The sequence below is a fragment of the Oncorhynchus nerka genome, unplaced genomic scaffold, assembly GCF_034236695.1.
Source record: "Oncorhynchus nerka isolate Pitt River unplaced genomic scaffold, Oner_Uvic_2.0 unplaced_scaffold_2673, whole genome shotgun sequence".
In the NCBI taxonomy this organism is placed as follows: domain Eukaryota; kingdom Metazoa; phylum Chordata; class Actinopteri; order Salmoniformes; family Salmonidae; genus Oncorhynchus; species Oncorhynchus nerka.
Genome location: NW_027038627.1, coordinates 4,917 through 22,500, shown reverse-complemented (window position 1 = coordinate 22,500; position 17,584 = coordinate 4,917). Strand labels below are relative to the sequence as shown.

The following is a 17,584-nucleotide window of genomic DNA, read 5'->3' as shown; positions in this document are numbered from 1 at the left end:
ATCCTATCATTTACTGTTGAGGAGGGAAGAGACAGAGATCCTATCATTTACTGTTGAGGAGGGAAGAGACAGAGATCCTATCATTTACTGTTGAGGAGGGAAGAGACAGAGATCCTATCATTTACTGTTGAGGAGGGAAGAGACAGAGATCCTATCATTTACTGTTGAGGAGGGAAGAGACAGAGATCCTATCATTTACTGTTTTAGGAAGGAAGAGACAGAGATCCTATCATTTACTGTTTTAGGAAGGAAGAGACAGAGATCCTATCATTTACTGTTGAGGAGGGAAGAGACAGAGATCCTATCATTTACTGTTTTAGGAAGGAAGAGACAGAGATCCTATCATTTACTGTTTTAGGAAGGAAGAGACAGAGATCCTATCATTTACTGTTTTAGGAAGGAAGAGACAGAGATCCTTTACTGTTGAGGAGGAAGAGACAGAGATCCTATCATTTACTGTTGAGGAGGAAGAGACAGAGATCCTATCATTTACTGTTGAGGAGGAAGAAGAGACAGAGATCCTATCATTTACTGTTTTAGGAAGGAAGACAGAGATCCTATCATTTACTGTTTTAGGAAGGAAGAGACAGAGATCCTATCATTTACTGTTTTAGGAAGGAAGAGACAGAGATCCTATCATTTACTGTTGAGGAGGGAAGAGACAGAGATCCTATCATTTACTGTTTTAGGAAGGAAGAGAGGAGGAAGAGACAGAGATCCTATCATTTACTGTTGAGGAGGGAAGAGACAGAGATCCTATCATTTACTGTTGAGGAGGGAAGAGACAGAGATCCTATCATTTACTGTTGAGGAGGGAAGAGACAGAGATCCTATCATTTACTGTTGAGGAGGGAAGAGACAGAGATCCTATCATTTACTGTTGAGGAAGGAAGAGACAGAGATCCTATCATTTACTGTTTTAGGAGGGAAGAGACAGAGATCCTATCATTTACTGTTTTAGGAAGGAAGAGACAGAGAAGGAAGAGACAGAGATCCTATCATTTACTGTTGAGGAGGGAAGAGACAGAGATCCTATCATTCTGTTGAGGAGGGAAGAGACACTGTTGAGGAAGGAAGAGACAGAGATCCTATCATTTACTGTTGAGGAGGAAGAGACAGAGATCCTATCATTTACTGTTGAGGAGGGAAGAGACAGAGATCTATCATTTACTGTTTTAGGAAGGAAGAGACAGAGATCCTATCATTTACTGTTTTAGGAAGGAAGAGACAGAGATCCTATCATTTACTGTTGAAGAGACAGAGATCCTATCATTTACTGTTGAGGAGGAAGAGACAGAGATCCTATCATTTACTGTTGAGGAAGGAAGAGACAGAGATCCTATCATTTACTGTTTTAGGAGGGAAGAGACAGAGATCCTATCATTTACTGTTGAGGAAGGAAGAGACAGAGATCCTATCATTTACTGTTGAGGAGGGAAGAGACAGAGATCCTATCATTTACTGTTGAGGAAGGAAGAGACAGAGATCCTATCATTTACTGTTTTAGGAAGGAAGAGACAGAGATCCTATCATTTACTGTTGAGGAGGGAAGAGACAGAGATCCTATCATTTACTGTTTTAGGAAGGAAGAGACAGAGATCCTATCATTTACTGTTTTAGGAAGGAAGAGACAGAGATCCTATCATTTACTGTTGAGGAGGGAAGAGACAGAGATCCTATCATTTACTGTTGAGGAGGGAAGAGACAGAGATCCTATCATTTACTGTTGAGGAAGGAAGAGACAGAGATCCTATCATTTACTGTTTTAGGAAGGAAGAGACAGAGATCCTATCATTTACTGTTTTAGGAAGGAAGAGACAGAGATCCTATCATTTACTGTTGAGGAAGGGAAGAGACAGAGATCCTATCATTTACTGTTGAGGAAGGAAGAGACAGAGATCCTATCATTTACTGTTTTTAGGAGGAAGAGACAGAGATCCTATCATTTACTGTTGAGGAAGGGAAGAGACAGAGATCCTATCATTTACTGTTGAGGAGGGAAGAGACAGAGATCCTATCATTTACTGTTGAGGAAGGAAGAGACAGAGATCCTATCATTTACTGTTTTAGGAGGGAAGAGACAGAGATCCTATCATTTACTGTTGAGGAAGGAAGAGACAGAGATCCTATCATTTACTGTTGAGGAGGGAAGAGACAGAGATCCTATCATTTACTGTTTTAAGGAAGAGACAGAGATCCTATCATTTACTGTTTTAGGAAGGAAGAGACAGAGATCCTATCATTTACTGTTGAGGAGGGAAGAGACAGAGATCCTATCATTTACTGTTTTAGGAGGGAAGAGACAGAGATCCTATCATTTACTGTTTTAGGAAGGAAGAGACAGAGATCCTATCATTTACTGTTGAGGAGGGAAGAGACAGAGATCCTATCATTTACTGTTGAGGAGGGAAGAGACAGAGATCCTATCATTTACTGTTGAGGAAGGAAGAGACAGAGATCCTATCATTTACTGTTTTAGGAGGGAAGAGACAGAGATCCTATCATTTACTGTTTTAGGAAGGAAGAGACAGAGATCCTATCATTTACTGTTGAGGAGGGAAGAGACAGAGATCCTATCATTTACTGTTGAGGAAGGAAGAGACAGAGATCCTATCATTTACTGTTGAGGAAGGAAGAGACAGAGATCCTATCATTTACTGTTTTAGGAAGGAAGAGACAGAGATCCTATCATTTACTGTTGAGGAAGGAAGAGACAGAGATCCTATCATTTACTGTTGAGGAGGGAAGAGACAGAGATCCTATCATTTACTGTTTTAGGAAGGAAGAGACAGAGATCCTATCATTTACTGTTGAGGAGGGAAGAGACAGAGATCCTATCATTTACTGTTGAGGAGGGAAGAGACAGAGATCCTATCATTTACTGTTGAGGAAGGAAGAGACAGAGATGTTTTAGGAAGGAAGAGACAGAGATCCTATCATTTACTGTTTTAGGAAGGAAGAGACAGAGATCCTATCATTTACTGTTGAGGAGGGAAGAGACAGAGTTTTCCAGGAGGAAGAGACAGAGATCCTATCATTTACTGTTGAGGAGGGAAGAGACAGAGATCCTATCATTTACTGTTGAGGAGGGAAGAGACAGAGATCCTATCATTTACTGTTGAGGAGGGAAGAGACAGAGATCCTATCATTTACTGTTTTTCTGAGGCAGATTTTTCATTCATGGCTAGGAAGGAATAGGGCCCTGGTCTTCAAGTGAATATAGGGAATAGTTGGTCTAAAGTAGTGCACTATATAGGGAATAGACCAAAATATATAGGGAATAGGGCCCTGGTCTAAAGTAGTCACTTATATAGGGCCATGGTCTAAAGTAGTGCTATAAGGGGTGCACTAAGGGAATAGGGCCCTGGTCTAAAGTAGTGCACTATATAGGGGCCAATAGGGGAATAGGGCCATGGTCTAAAGTAGTGCACTATATAGGGAACAGGGCCCTGGTCTAAAGTAGTGCACTATATAGGGAATAGGGCCCTGGTCTAAAGTAGTGCACTATATAGGGAATAGGGCCCTGGTCTAAAGTAGTGCACTATATAGGGAATAGGGCCCTGGTCTAAAGTAGTGCACTATATAGGGAATAGGGCCATATAGGGAATAGGGCCCTGGTCTAAAGTAGTGCACTATATAGGGAATAGGGCCATGGTCTAAAGTAGTGCACTATATAGGGAATAGGGCCCTGGTCTAAAGTAGTGTTATATAGGAATAGGGCCCTGGTCTAAAGTAGTGCACTATATAGGGAATAGGGCCATGGTCTAAAGTAGTGCACTATATAGGGAATAGGGCCATGGTCTAAAGTAGTGCACTATATAGGGAATAGGGCCATGGTCTAAAGTAGTGCACTATATAGGGAATGGGGCCATGGTCTAAAGTAGTGCACTATATAGGGAACAGGGCCCTGGTCTAAAGTAGTGCACTATATAGGGAATAGGGTGCCATTTGGGACACAGTCAATATTATTTTGTTAATTCAGCTGACAGTGTGTCCTGTAGCCTGGCGGGTTGGTTCAGTAACCGAAAGGTTGCTGGATTGAATCCCTGAACTGACAAGGTCAAAATCTGTCCTTTTGCCCCTGAGCAAGGCAGTTAACCCAGTGTTCCCCGGGCGCCGAAGACGTGGACGTTGATTAAGTCAGGCCCCCACCTGCACCTCTCTGAGTCAGAGGGGTTAAATGAGGAAGACACATTTCAGTTGAATGCATTTAGTTGTACAACTGACTAGGTCTCCCCCTTTCCCCTTCCCCTCACCTGCTATGCTTCTTTCCATCTCCCTCTGGGTGTCTGGTGGGGGAGGACATGCTGCGGCTGCGTCCCAGCGCCGGGCTCACCACGTCAGGCCTCTGCAGCTTCTTCTCCACCAACACGTTGTTGGTCACCTCCAGGCCCTTGATGTACACCCCCGTGTAGCCATGCAGGTGGCTGGTGTCAACGTGGCCACCGTCCTGCGCCGCCGGCAGCTCATAGCTCAGCGTCTTCTTCATGATCTTCTTGAGCGGCTGTTTGCGGTGCTGGCGGTGCTGGTGGAGTGGCGTCCCAGAGGACGAATAGACAGGCTCCGAGTGGCAGGAGGCGGCCCCCATGGAGTCGATGGTGCAGTCGCTGTCCGTGTCGTCGAACAGAGAGGGGCTCTGCCGCAGCTTGAGGAGGAGGGGGTCTCCCTCTGGGGCGGGGGGGAAGGGGAAGAGGGAGGAGGAGGTGAAGGAGCAGGAAGAGGGGCTCTTGTTGTTGTTGGAGGAGAAGTGCCCTGTGGAGTGAGGCTTGGTTTCTTCCTCAAACTCCAGCGACGACACTATGATCCTTGACCCTAGAGTGGGCAACTCAGGTAAAACACGATCCCCTCCAACAGCCCCGTGCTGCTCTGTGTGAGTGCAGCCCCCCTGTCTGTCTGCAGCCTCTGAAGGGTCTTTGGTTAGATTTCTGGCTGCAGAGTCAGAGGCTGCAGAGTTAGAGGCTGCAGAGTCAGAGGCTGCAGAGTCAGAGGCTGCCGAGTCAGAGGCTGCAGAGTTAGAGGCTGCAGAGTCAGAGGCTGCAGAGTTAGAGGCTGCAGAGTTAGAGGCTGCAGAGTCAGCTGCAGAGTTAGAGGCTGCAGAGTTAGAGGCTGCAGAGTCAGAAGCTGCAGAGTCAGAAGCTGCAGTAACTGCTGCTGGGCCTGGGCCAGGGTTTTCTCCAGCTGGTTCTTGGTCTGTTGACACTTGGTCCACAGGATGTTCCACTGATGGGTAATATGGCCAGAGGGAGAGAGACAAGGTCAGTGGAAAAACGGGTGTAGTGTGAAGTTGCCCCAAGACACTCATCTGGGGTAAGTTTTTCATTTCCCCCTACTAATGATGAAGGTTAGGATTGGGGGAGGGGAGGGGAAGCTGATCCTAGATCTGTACTTTGGGGAAACTGCACCCCAAAGTGAAAAAAATAATAAATGACTTAGTAAGTAATACTTAGTAGCAATAATAATATATCAACTACAGTCTAATAATAATATGGAAACTACAGTCTAATAATAATATATCAACTACAGTCTAATAATAATATGGCAACTACAGTCTAATAATAATATATCAACTACAGTCTAATAATAATATATCAACTACAGTCTAATAATAATATATCAACTACAGTCTAATAATAATATGGCAACTACAGTCTAATAATAATATATCAACTACAGTCTAATAATAATATGGCAACTACAGTCTAATAATAATATATCAACTACAGTCTAATAATAATATATCAACTACAGTCTAATAATAATATATCAACTACAGTCTAATAATAATAACTATGAAATAATAATAATAATATGGCAACTACAGTCTAATAATAATATATCAACTACAGTCTAATAATAATATGGCAACTACAGTCTAATAATAATATATCAACTACAGTCTAATAATAATATATCAACTACAGTCTAATAATAATAACTATGAAATAATAATAATAATATGGCAACTACAGTCTAATAATAATATATCAACTACAGTCTAATAATAATATGGCAACTACAGTCTAATAATAATATATCAACTACAGTCTAATAATAATATAAACTACAGTCTAATAATAATATGGAAACTACAGTCTAATAATAATATATCAACTACAGTCTAATAATAATAATGGCAACTAAGTCTAATAATAATATATCAACTACAGTCTAATAATAATATAAACTACAGTCTAATAATAATATGGAAACTACAGTCTAATAATAATATAAACTACAGTCTAATAATAATATATCAACTACAGTCTAATAATAATATATCAACTACAGTCTAATAATAATATGGAAACTACAGTCTAATAATAATATATCAACTACAGTCTAATAATAATATATCAAACTACAGTCTAATAATAATATATCAACTACAGTCTAATAATAATATGGAAACTACAGTCTAATAATAATATATCAACTACAGTCTAAAATAATATATCAACTACAGTCTAATAATAATATGGCAACTAAGTCTAATAATAATAATAATATATCAACTACAGTCTAATAATAATATCAACTACAGTCTAATAATAATATATCAACTACAGTCTAATAATAATATATCAACTACAGTCTAATAATAATATGGCAACTACAGTCTAATAATAATATATCAACTACAGTCTAATAATAATATGGAACTACAATAATAATATATCAACTACAGTCTAATAATAATATATCAACTACAGTCTAATAATAATATGGAAACTACAGTCTAATAATAATATGGCAACTACAGTCTAATAATAATATATCAACTACAGTCTAATAATAATATATCAACTACAGTCTAATAATAATATATCAACTACAGTCTAATAATAATATGGCAACTACAGTCTAATAATAATATGGCAACTACAGTCTAATAATAATATATCAACTACAGTCTAATAATAATATGGAACTACAGTCTAATAATAATAACAGTCTAATAATAATAATAATATATCAACTACAGTCTAATAATAATATGGAAACTACAGTCTAATAATAACTATATCAACTACAGTCTAATAATAATATGGAAACTAATCTATAATAATAATAACTACAGGCAACTACAGTCTAATAATAATATGGCAACTACAGTCTAATAATAATATATCAACTACAGTCTAATAATAATATATCAACTACAGTCTAATAATAATATGGAAACTACAGTCTAATAATAATATGGAAACTACAGTCTAATAATAATATGGCTACAGTCTAATAATAATATGGCAACTACAGTCTAATAATAATATATCAACTACAGTCTAATAATAATATATCAACTACAGTCTAATAATAATATATCAACTACAGTCTAATAATAATATGGAAACTACAGTCTAATAATAATATGGCAACTACAGTCTAATAATAATATATCAACTACAGTCTAATAATAATATATCAACTACAGTCTAATAATAATATATCAACTACAGTCTAAAATAATATGGCTACAGTCTAATAATAATATATCAACTACAGTCTAATAATAATATGGAAACTACAGTCTAATAATAATATATCAACTACAGTCTAATAATAATATGGCAACTACAGTCTAATAATAATAACTATGAAATAATAATAATAATAATAATAATAACTATGACATAATAATAATAATAATAATAATAATAATAACTATGAAATAATAATAATAATAACTATGACATAATAATAATAATAATAATAATAATAATAACTATGACATAATAATAATAATAATAATAATAATAACTATGACATAATAATAATATGAAAACTACAGTCTAATAATAATAACTATGAAATAATAATAATAATAACTATGACATAATAATAATAATAATAATAATAATAATAATAATAATAATAACTATGACATAATAATAATAATAATAATAATAATAATAACTATGACATAATAATAATATGAAAACTAGTCTAATAATAATAACTATGAAATAATAATAACAACTATGACATAATAATAATAATAACTATGACATAATAATAATAATAACTATGACATAATAATAATAATAATAATAATAATAATAATAACTATGACATAATAATAATAATAATAATAATAACTATGACATAATAATAACATGGTAACTACTGTTTAATAATAATAACTATGACATAATAATAATAATAATAATAATAATAATTACGATGACATATAAGCTCAGAAAATGCCATCCTTGTCAATCTTCCGCAATAGGCGACTGCCTAATCCTGCCTAATGAACAGGCCGGCCGTGGTTCAAGAAGTTTTGATTTGTGTCCTTCTATGAAAACACATTGTTTTCTATTCCTAAAATACAATGGCAAGTGGAATCCAAAAAAAGACAAAAAGGCGGCCAATATGATGCAGAAAACTTAACTGAACTTTTCACAAAGAAATTAACAAAATTATAGCTATACTATTAGGATTTAGGACCTTATTTGGATCTGCATTAGCTGTTGCTGAAGCTATCATACTCTTCCTTTCCTAACCTACCCTATCCTACTTTTTCCTATCCTACCCTACCCTACCCCATCTTACCCTACCCTACCCTATCCTACCCCAACCTACTCATATTCTACCCTATTCTACTTGTTCCTATCCTACCCCATCCTACCCTACCCTATCCAACGCTTTCCTATCCTACCTATACTACTCTTTCCCATCCTACCCCATCCTACCCTACCCTATTTTACCCTACCCTATACTACTCTTTCCTATCCTACCCTACTCTTTCCTATGCTACCCTATCCTACTCTTTCCTATTCTGTACTACTCTTTCCTAGCTTATCCAACCCTATCCTAATCTACTCTTTCCTATCATACCCTATCCTACCCCATCTTACTCTTTCCTATCATACCCTATCCCACCCTATCCTACCCCATCTTACTCTTTCCTATCCCATCCTGCTCTTTCCTGCCCTACCCTATCCTAATCTACTCTTTCCTATCCTACCCTACCCTACCCCACACTAACCTACCCCATCCTACTCTTTCCTATCCTACTCCACCCTACTCTTTCCTACCCTACCCCATCCTACTCTTTCCTATCCTACCCCATCCTACCCTACCCAACCCTACCCCACCCTACCCTTCCCCAGCCTATCTTACAGCAGGCGGTATACCTGTCCAAGGACAGGACCATATCATTGAGGGAGCTGAAGTTGTCCAGGAGAACGTGGAGGCCTCCATCTGATAGTCCTGGAGGATCTCAAGTACTGCAGGAGGGAGGCTCACACCACTGCTCTCCAGGTTCAGCTGCCGGAGGTAGTCCTGGCAGTGCTCCATCCACTGGTTAGCCTGCAGGACAGGACGGATAGTACGTTGACATAGAATTAGAACAGACACTGAGTGGACAAAACATTAGGAACACCTGCTCCTTCAATGACACAGACTGACCAGGTGAATCCACGTGAAATCTATGATCCCTTATTTATGTCACTTTGTTAAATCCACTTCAATCAGTGGAGATGAAGGAGAGGAGACCTGGTTAAAGTATGATTTGTAAGCCTTGAGACAATTGAGACATGGATTGTGTATGTGTTCCATTCAGAGTGTGAATGGGCAAGACAACATATGTATAAGTGCCTTTGAATGGGATGTGGTGGCAGGTATCAGGCCCCCCGGTTTATGTCATGAACTGTAACACTGCTGGGGTTTTCATGCTCAGCAGTTCCTGTGTGTATCAAGGAGAGTCCACCAACCAAAGGACATCCAGCCAACTTGCCACAACTGTGGGAAGCATTGGAGTCAACATGGGCCAGCATCCCTGTGGAACGCTTTCGACGCCTTGTAGAGTCAACATGGGCCAGCATTCCTGTGGAATGCTTTCAACTCCTTGTAGAGTCAACATGGGCCAGCATCCCTGTGAAACGCTTTCAACTCCTTGTAGAGTCAACATGGGCCAACATCACTGTGGAACGCTTTCAACTCCTTGTAGAGTCAACATGGGCCAGCATCCCTGTGGAACGCTTTCGACGCCTTGTAGAGTCAAGATGGGCCAGCATCCCTGTGGAACGCTTTCAACTCCTTGTAGAGTCAACATGGGCCAGCATCCCTGTGGAACGCTTTCAACTCCTTGTAGAGTCAACATGGGCCAGCATCCCTGTGGAACGCTTTCGACGCCTTGTAGAGTCAACATGGGCCAGCATCCCTGTGGAACGCTTTCAACTCCTTGTAGAGTCAACATGGGCCAGCATCCCTGTGGAACGCTTTCGACGCCTTGTAGAGTCAAGATGGGCCAGCATCCCTGTGGGCAACGCTTTCGAGCCCTTGTAGAGTCCATGTCCTGACGAATTGAGGCTGTTCTGAGGGCAAAAGGGGGGATGCAACTCAATATTAGGAAGGTGTCCTTAATGTTTTGTACACTCAGTGTATATGATTGATATAATGTATAAAATCTGTATCTATTGTATCTATCAATAGGTCAAGGTTCAAACACAGCAGCATATTAAGGAGGATCAACCCTTACTGTATTCTGTGTCATAAGTGGCTCCCTATTCCCTATTGGACCAGGATTCATAGCGCCATTTGGGATGCAGCCCAAGAAATCAAATCAAATTAATTTATATAGCGCCCTTCGTACATCAGCTGATATCTCAAAGTGCTGTACAGAAACCCAGCCTAAAACCCCAAACAGCAAGCAATGCAGGTGTAGAAGCACGGTGGCTAGGAAAACCTCCCTAGAAAGGTCAAAACCTAGGAAGAAACCTAGAGAGGAACCAGGCTATGTGGGGTGGCCAGTCAAGACACCTCATCACATCCTTTTCCCTCAATCTCTCTTGCTTGTTAAATAAATGAAGAATGGGAAATGATCCTGGGTCTGTCTTTACCGAGCCGTAGAACTCGTAGAGGTTGGTGAGGATGTCTAGCTGGTTCTTCCTCCTCTCCACTCTGCCCAGGATGGATCCCAGGTGTTGTTTGAAGTCCAGCAAGGCCGAGCTGGGCAGAGACTCCCTGACTGCCTGACCAGCAGTAAACCCTGCTTCTGCTGCTGCTGTACGTGGACAGAGAGGAGAGGATCATGGGAAATTGAGTTTATAAGAGTCTTAGAAGCAGTTTTCAAAGCAGAAAACAACAAGTCAGGAAGAAATGTACAATGTTTAAACTTACTACTGACTCCTCAAAGAACTGTTCCAAACTCTGCCTCATGTCTTTGACCGCAGCCAGAGAGAGAGGAAGAGAGTCCAGGGCAGTGAGGTGCTTCTCTCCTTCCACACTGAACCATACTTTGACCTGGAGGGAGACGGAAGGAGATGGGATGTAAGGCTTTTTGTATAATACGCTAACATCCAATACTTTAGAATCAGGGCCACTGTAGCTCACATTATCAGATTACTAGCAGCTTATTAGACATTAGTAGATCAAGTTAGAAATTACTTCAACATACTGTATGTAAGCACAATCACAACGACAGAATGAAATGCCCAAAGACAAGCCATCAGTCTGACTGAAGTGAAATCACAACGACAGAATGAAATGCCCAAAGACAAGCCATCAGTCTGACTGAAGTGAAATCACAACGACAGAATGAAATGCCCAAAGACAAGCCATCAGTCTGACTGAAGTGAAATCACAACGACAGAATGAAATGCCCAAAGACAAGCCATCAGTCTGACTGAAGTGAAATCACAACGACAGAATGAAATGCCCAAAGACAAGCCATCAGTCTGACTGAAGTGAAATCACAACGACAGAATGAAATGCCCAAAGACAAGCCATCAGTCTGACTGAAGTGAAATCACAACGACAGAATGAAATGCCCAAAGACAAGCCATCAGTCTGACTGAAGTGAAATCACAACGACAGAATGAAATGCCCAAAGACAAGCCATCAGTCTGACTGAAGTGAAATCACAACGACAGAATGAAATGCCCAAAGACAAGCCATCAGTCTGACTGAAGTGAAATCACAACGACAGAATGAAATGCCCAAAGACAAGCCATCAGTCTGACTGAAGTGAAATCACAACGACAGAATGAAATGCCCAAAGACAAGCCATCAGTCTGACTGAAGTGAAAATCCCACCTGCTCTGTCTGTTCAGTCTCAAACCTGCCCTCCAGAAGACTCTCCAGCTGTTTCAGGGACTTGTTGGAAGGATGACCAGTTTATGGACCTCCTCATCCACCTGGTTATAAAGGACATTCACAATGTCAGAATGAAATCCCTGGATGGACAGCAAATGGACAACAGTAGGTTGAAATCACAACAGAATGATGGGTAAAGACAAGCCATCAGTGACCATAACTATATATGTTTGTGTTGAAAGCGTTCCCTCAAACGCTGTCTGAATGCTTCATAAAGAGAGTTATACATGATCTCTACAGAGGTTTAATTTAAGTGAAATCGGACAACATTCTGATCTTTGGATAGAACTCACATCTGTCTCAAATGGCACACTCTTCCCTATATAGTGACAACATTTGGCACACTCTTCCCTGTATAGATTTATCATTTGTGACCATAACTATATATGTTTGTGTTGACACTCTTCCCTGGAGTTATACATGCATCTCTACAGAGGTTTAATACGGACAACATTCTTCCCTGGATAGAACTCACATCTGTCTTCAAATGGCACACTCCCTGTATAGTGCACTACATTTGGCACACTCTTCCCTATATAGTGCACTACATTTGGCACACTCTTCCCTATATAGTGCTACATTTGGCACACTTTCCCTGGTGCACTACATTTGGCACACTTTTCCCTGTATAGTGCAATTACATTTGGCACACTCTTCCCTATATAGTGCACTACATTTGGCACACTCTTCCCTATATAGTGCACTACATTTGGCACACTCTTCCCTGTATAGTGCACTACATTTGGCACACTCTTCCCTATATAGTGCACTACATTTGGCACACTCTTCCCTATATAGTGCACTACATTTGGCACACTCTTCCCTGTATAGTGCACTACATCTGATCCAATAGTAAGTTCTGGTTATGCAGACCCTCTCCCAGCAGTACCTGTAGTTGTCATTCTCACAGGCCTCGTCCTTCCTGATCCGGGCCAGGACTGTTCCTCCCTCCAGCCTCAGTCTGTTCAGACGGGTGTCCTCCAACACACACTTCATCAGAGACCTCTGCTGCTCCAGCACCTCAGATACCTCCTGAACCAGACACACACACACCACGGTGTTACACACACACACACACCACGGTGTTACACACACACACCACGGTGTTACACACACACAACACACACACACACACACACACACACACACACACACACACACACACACACACACACACACACACACACACACACACACACACACACACCACACACAAAATACACACACACACACAATATCCATCACACAGCCAACACATATAATGAGAACACCCACAATATCCATCACACAGCCAGACACATCTAATGAGATCAGGGTTTAGGTCCAACATCCATCACACAGACAGACACATCTAATGAGATCAGGGTTTAGGTCCAACATCCATCACACAGACAGACACATCTAATGAGATCAGGGTTTAGGTCCAACATCCATCACACAGACAGACACATCTAATGAGATCAGGGTTTAGGTCCAACATCCATCACACATCTAATGAGATCAGGGTTTAGGTCCAAAATCCATCACACATCTAATGAGATCAGGGTTTAGGTCCAACATCCATCACACATCTAATGAGATCAGGGTTTAGGTCCAACATCCATCACACATCTAATGAGATCAGGGTTTAGGTCCAACATCCATCACACAGACCGACACATCTAATGAGATCAGGGTTTAGGTCCAACATCCATCACACAGACAGACACATCTAATGAGATCAGGGTTTAGGTCCAACATCCATCACACAGACAGACACATCTAATGAGATCAGGGTTTAGGTCCAACATCCATCACACAGACAGACACATCTAATGAGATCAGGGTTTAGGTCCAACATCCATCACACAGACAGACACATCTAATGAGATCAGGGTTTAGGTCCAACATCCATCACAGACAGACACATCTAATGAGATCAGGGTTTAGGTCAACATCTATCACAGACAGACACATCTAATGAGATCAGGGTTTAGGTCCAACAGACACATCCATCACACAGACAGACACATCTAATGAGATCAGGGTTTAGGTCCAACATCTATCACACAGACAGACACATCTAATGAGATCAGGGTTTAGGTCCAACGTTGAGTTAAGTGATTATCTCTGGAATTCCTCCATAGGTTTCTACAGTAGAGTTCAACACATGTCTCTTCCTATTGAAACCACATGACACGTGGATAAAAGGATGTGATTGGTTAGTTGTCTTGATGAAACCTGCAACTTAGCGATGTATATTACAGATCATTCTGTCTCTCATGATGATTTTTCTTAGTTATATTTCTTTACTTACATCATCAAGGTTACCTGTCATTTTATATTATATAGTAGATGGTCGCTTTTGCTTTGGTGGAAGTTATATTTGATATCTGTAGCAAGGTGAGAGCTTTAGTTAGGGCCAGGAACTGCTGCCATGTATCCCACTCCCCCTGAGGCACCCTCGGAGAGTGGGGTCACGGCTAGGGATCAGCCATTATTGACGACGACCCAGGAGCAATTAGGGTTAAGTGCCTTGTTCAAGGGCAGATAGCTTTCACCTAGTCGGCACAGGGATTCAAACTAGCAACCTGTCACTTACTGGCCCAACACTCTAACCACTAGACTACACACACACACACACACCTTGGTACTGTCCAGGTTGCTGGTGCTGCTCAACGTAGAGATAGAAGATCGGAGGGAGGAGAGAGCCACGCTGCAACTGCTGGCAAACGGCTCAATTTTCTAACAGAAGGGATGAAGAGAGAGAGAGAGAGAGAGCGAGAGAAAACGAGAGAGTGAGAGAGAGAGAATGAGAGAGAGCGAGAGAGCGAGAGAGAAAGAGAGAGAGGGGGAATGAGAGAGCGAGAAAGAATCAGAGAGCGAGAGAGAATGAGAGAGAGAGCGAGAGAGAGAGGGAATGAGAGAGAGAGAGCGTGAGAGAGAATGAGAGAGAGAGAGCGAGAGAGAGTGAGAGAGAACGAGAGAGAGTGAGAAAGCGAGAGAGAGTGAGAGAGAATGAGAGTGTGAGAGAGAAGGAGAGAGAGTGAGAGAGAGAGTGAGAGAGAGAGCGAGAGGGAATGAGAGAGAGAGTAAATGAGAGAGAGAGCAAGAGAGAGAGCAGAGAGAGCGAGAGAGAGAGAATGAGAGAGTGAGAGAGAGAGAGTCAGAGAGTGAGAGAGAGAGAATGAGAAAGAGAGCGAGAAAGAGAGAGAGAGAGAGAGAGAATAAGAGAGAGAGAGAATGAGAGAGAGAGAGCGGGAGAGAACGAGAGAGAGCGAGAGAGAGCGAGAGAGAGTGAGAGAGAGAGAATGAGAAAGAGAAAGAGAGAGAATGAGAGAGAGAGAGAGAGAGAGAGAATGAGAGAGAGAATGAGAGAGAGAGAGAATGAGAGAGGGCAGAGAGAGCGAGAGAGAGAGAGAAATAGAGATAGAGAGAGAGAGCGAGAGAAGGGAGAGAGAGAGAGAGAGAGAGCGAGAGAGAGAGAGAGAGAGAGAGAGAGAGAGAGAGAGAGAGAGAGCGAGAAGGGAGAGAACGAGAGAGTGAGAAAGCGAGAGAGAGTGAGAGAGAATGAGAGTGTGAGAGAGAATGAGAGAGAGTGAGAGAGAGAGTGAGAGAGAGAGCGAGAGGGAATGAGAGAGAGAGAGAATGAGAGAGAGAGAGAGAGAGAGAGAGAGTGTGTGAGAGAGAGAGAATGAGAAAGAGAGCGAGAAAGAGAGAGAGAGCGAGAGAATAAGAGAGAGAGAGAATGAGAGAGAGAGAGCGGGAGAGAACGAGAGAGAGCGAGAGAGAACGAGAGAGAGTGCGAGAGAGCGAGAGAGAGAGTGAGAGAGTGTGAGAGAGAGAGAATGAGAGAGAGAGCGAGAAAGACAGAGAATGAGAGAGAGAGAGAGAGAATGAGAAGAGAGAGAGAATGAGAGAGAGAGAGAATGAGAGAGGGCAGAGAGAGCGAAAGAGAGCAAAAGAGAGCGAGAGAGAGAGAGAGAGAGATGTTACAGACAGTGTTGAGATCAGGGAAGACCAGACCATTTAAGTGATAATGCCCTTGAAGCCGGTGATTGGAGGATATATTGGCGCGGGTGGTGTTAGTGTTAGTCTGTCTCGTCCCGACTATGGGACAGCTGGAGATCGAATTTGAATATTGAAATAATGTTGCAAATGTCAGAGAGACAGACAGAAAGGTTTATATAAATCTCTGTTGTTGAAAACTAAATATTAGTCTAAAAGAAATGGTAGATAATGTCTAGATATTTTTTATAGTGGAGATCAAGTTTATAAATGACCTGGCTGGGTAGATGAGACAGTGGATTGATCAGTCAGATGGAACAGAGTAAATAGGCATTTTAACCGGCTGGAATGCGGTTTTAACCAATCAGCATCCAGGATTAGACCCCCCGTTGTATAAAGTGCACTACTTTTGACCAGAGACCTGTGGGCCCGGGTCAAACGCAGTGCACTACATAGCTAATAGGGTGCCATTTGAGACAACTGTAACCGTGGTGATGTGATTCCTACCTGTCTGAAGGCGACCCAGTGATCGTGGTCGTAGGGGAATGTTCCGTCCAGGTCTCTAGTGAGCTGACTGGAGTCTATGTGCTTCAACAGAGCCTTCAGGGACGTCAGAGCTCCGTCTGCATGGGGACAGAGGACACACACTCACTGTAACTCCCCACCAGGGTGAGGCCTGTGAGTAGCAGGGTTGGAGTCAATTCCAGTCGACTCAGGAAGTAAACTGAAATTCCTATTCCAATATCAATTATCTTCAATGCTTTTCCAGTAAGGAAACTAAAGCTCTCACATCACACCTTGCTACAGATATCAGATATAACTTCCCACCAAAGAAAAAACCACCTACTATATAATATAAAATAGGTAACCTTGATGATGTAAGGAAAGAAATGTAACTAAGAAAAATCATCATGACAGACAGAATGATCTGTAATATACATCGCTATGTTGCAGGTTTCATCAAGACAACTAACCAATCACATCTTTTTATCCACGTGTCATGTGGTTTCAATAGGAAGAGACATGTGTTGAACTCTACTGTAGAAACCTATGGAGGAATTCCAGAGATAATCACTTAACTCAACGTTGGACCTAAACCCTGATCTCATTAGATGTGTCTGTCTGTGTGATGGATGTTGTGGGTGTTTTCAGTGGGACAGATGTGTGTGTGTGTGTGTGTGTGTGTGTGTGTGTGTGTGTGTGTGTGTGGTAGGTAGGTAGGTAGGCTGGTGATGAAGAGATGATTACATTTTCCACAGACATGCAGCTTCACGCAAACCTACATAGCACAGATACCCCAGCTCTCAACAACACACCATGACCTGACATGCTACACGCTAAACACACACACACGCACACACACGTACTGCCTCACTCAGACTCATACTCAGGTCAAGGACCTGACATGCTACACGCTAAACACACACACACACGCACACACACACGCACACACACGTACTACCTCACTCAGACTCATACTCAGGTCAAGGACCTG

The 17,584-nt window shown here is 41.4% G+C and overlaps 1 pseudogene; it reads right to left on the bottom strand.

Annotated features, from left to right (window-relative positions):
- Positions 1-16,712, bottom strand: part of LOC135567043 (pleckstrin homology domain-containing family G member 4B-like) — a 25,061-nt pseudogene extending 8,349 nt beyond the window's left edge.
- Between the last annotated feature and the right edge of the window lie 872 nt (positions 16,713-17,584).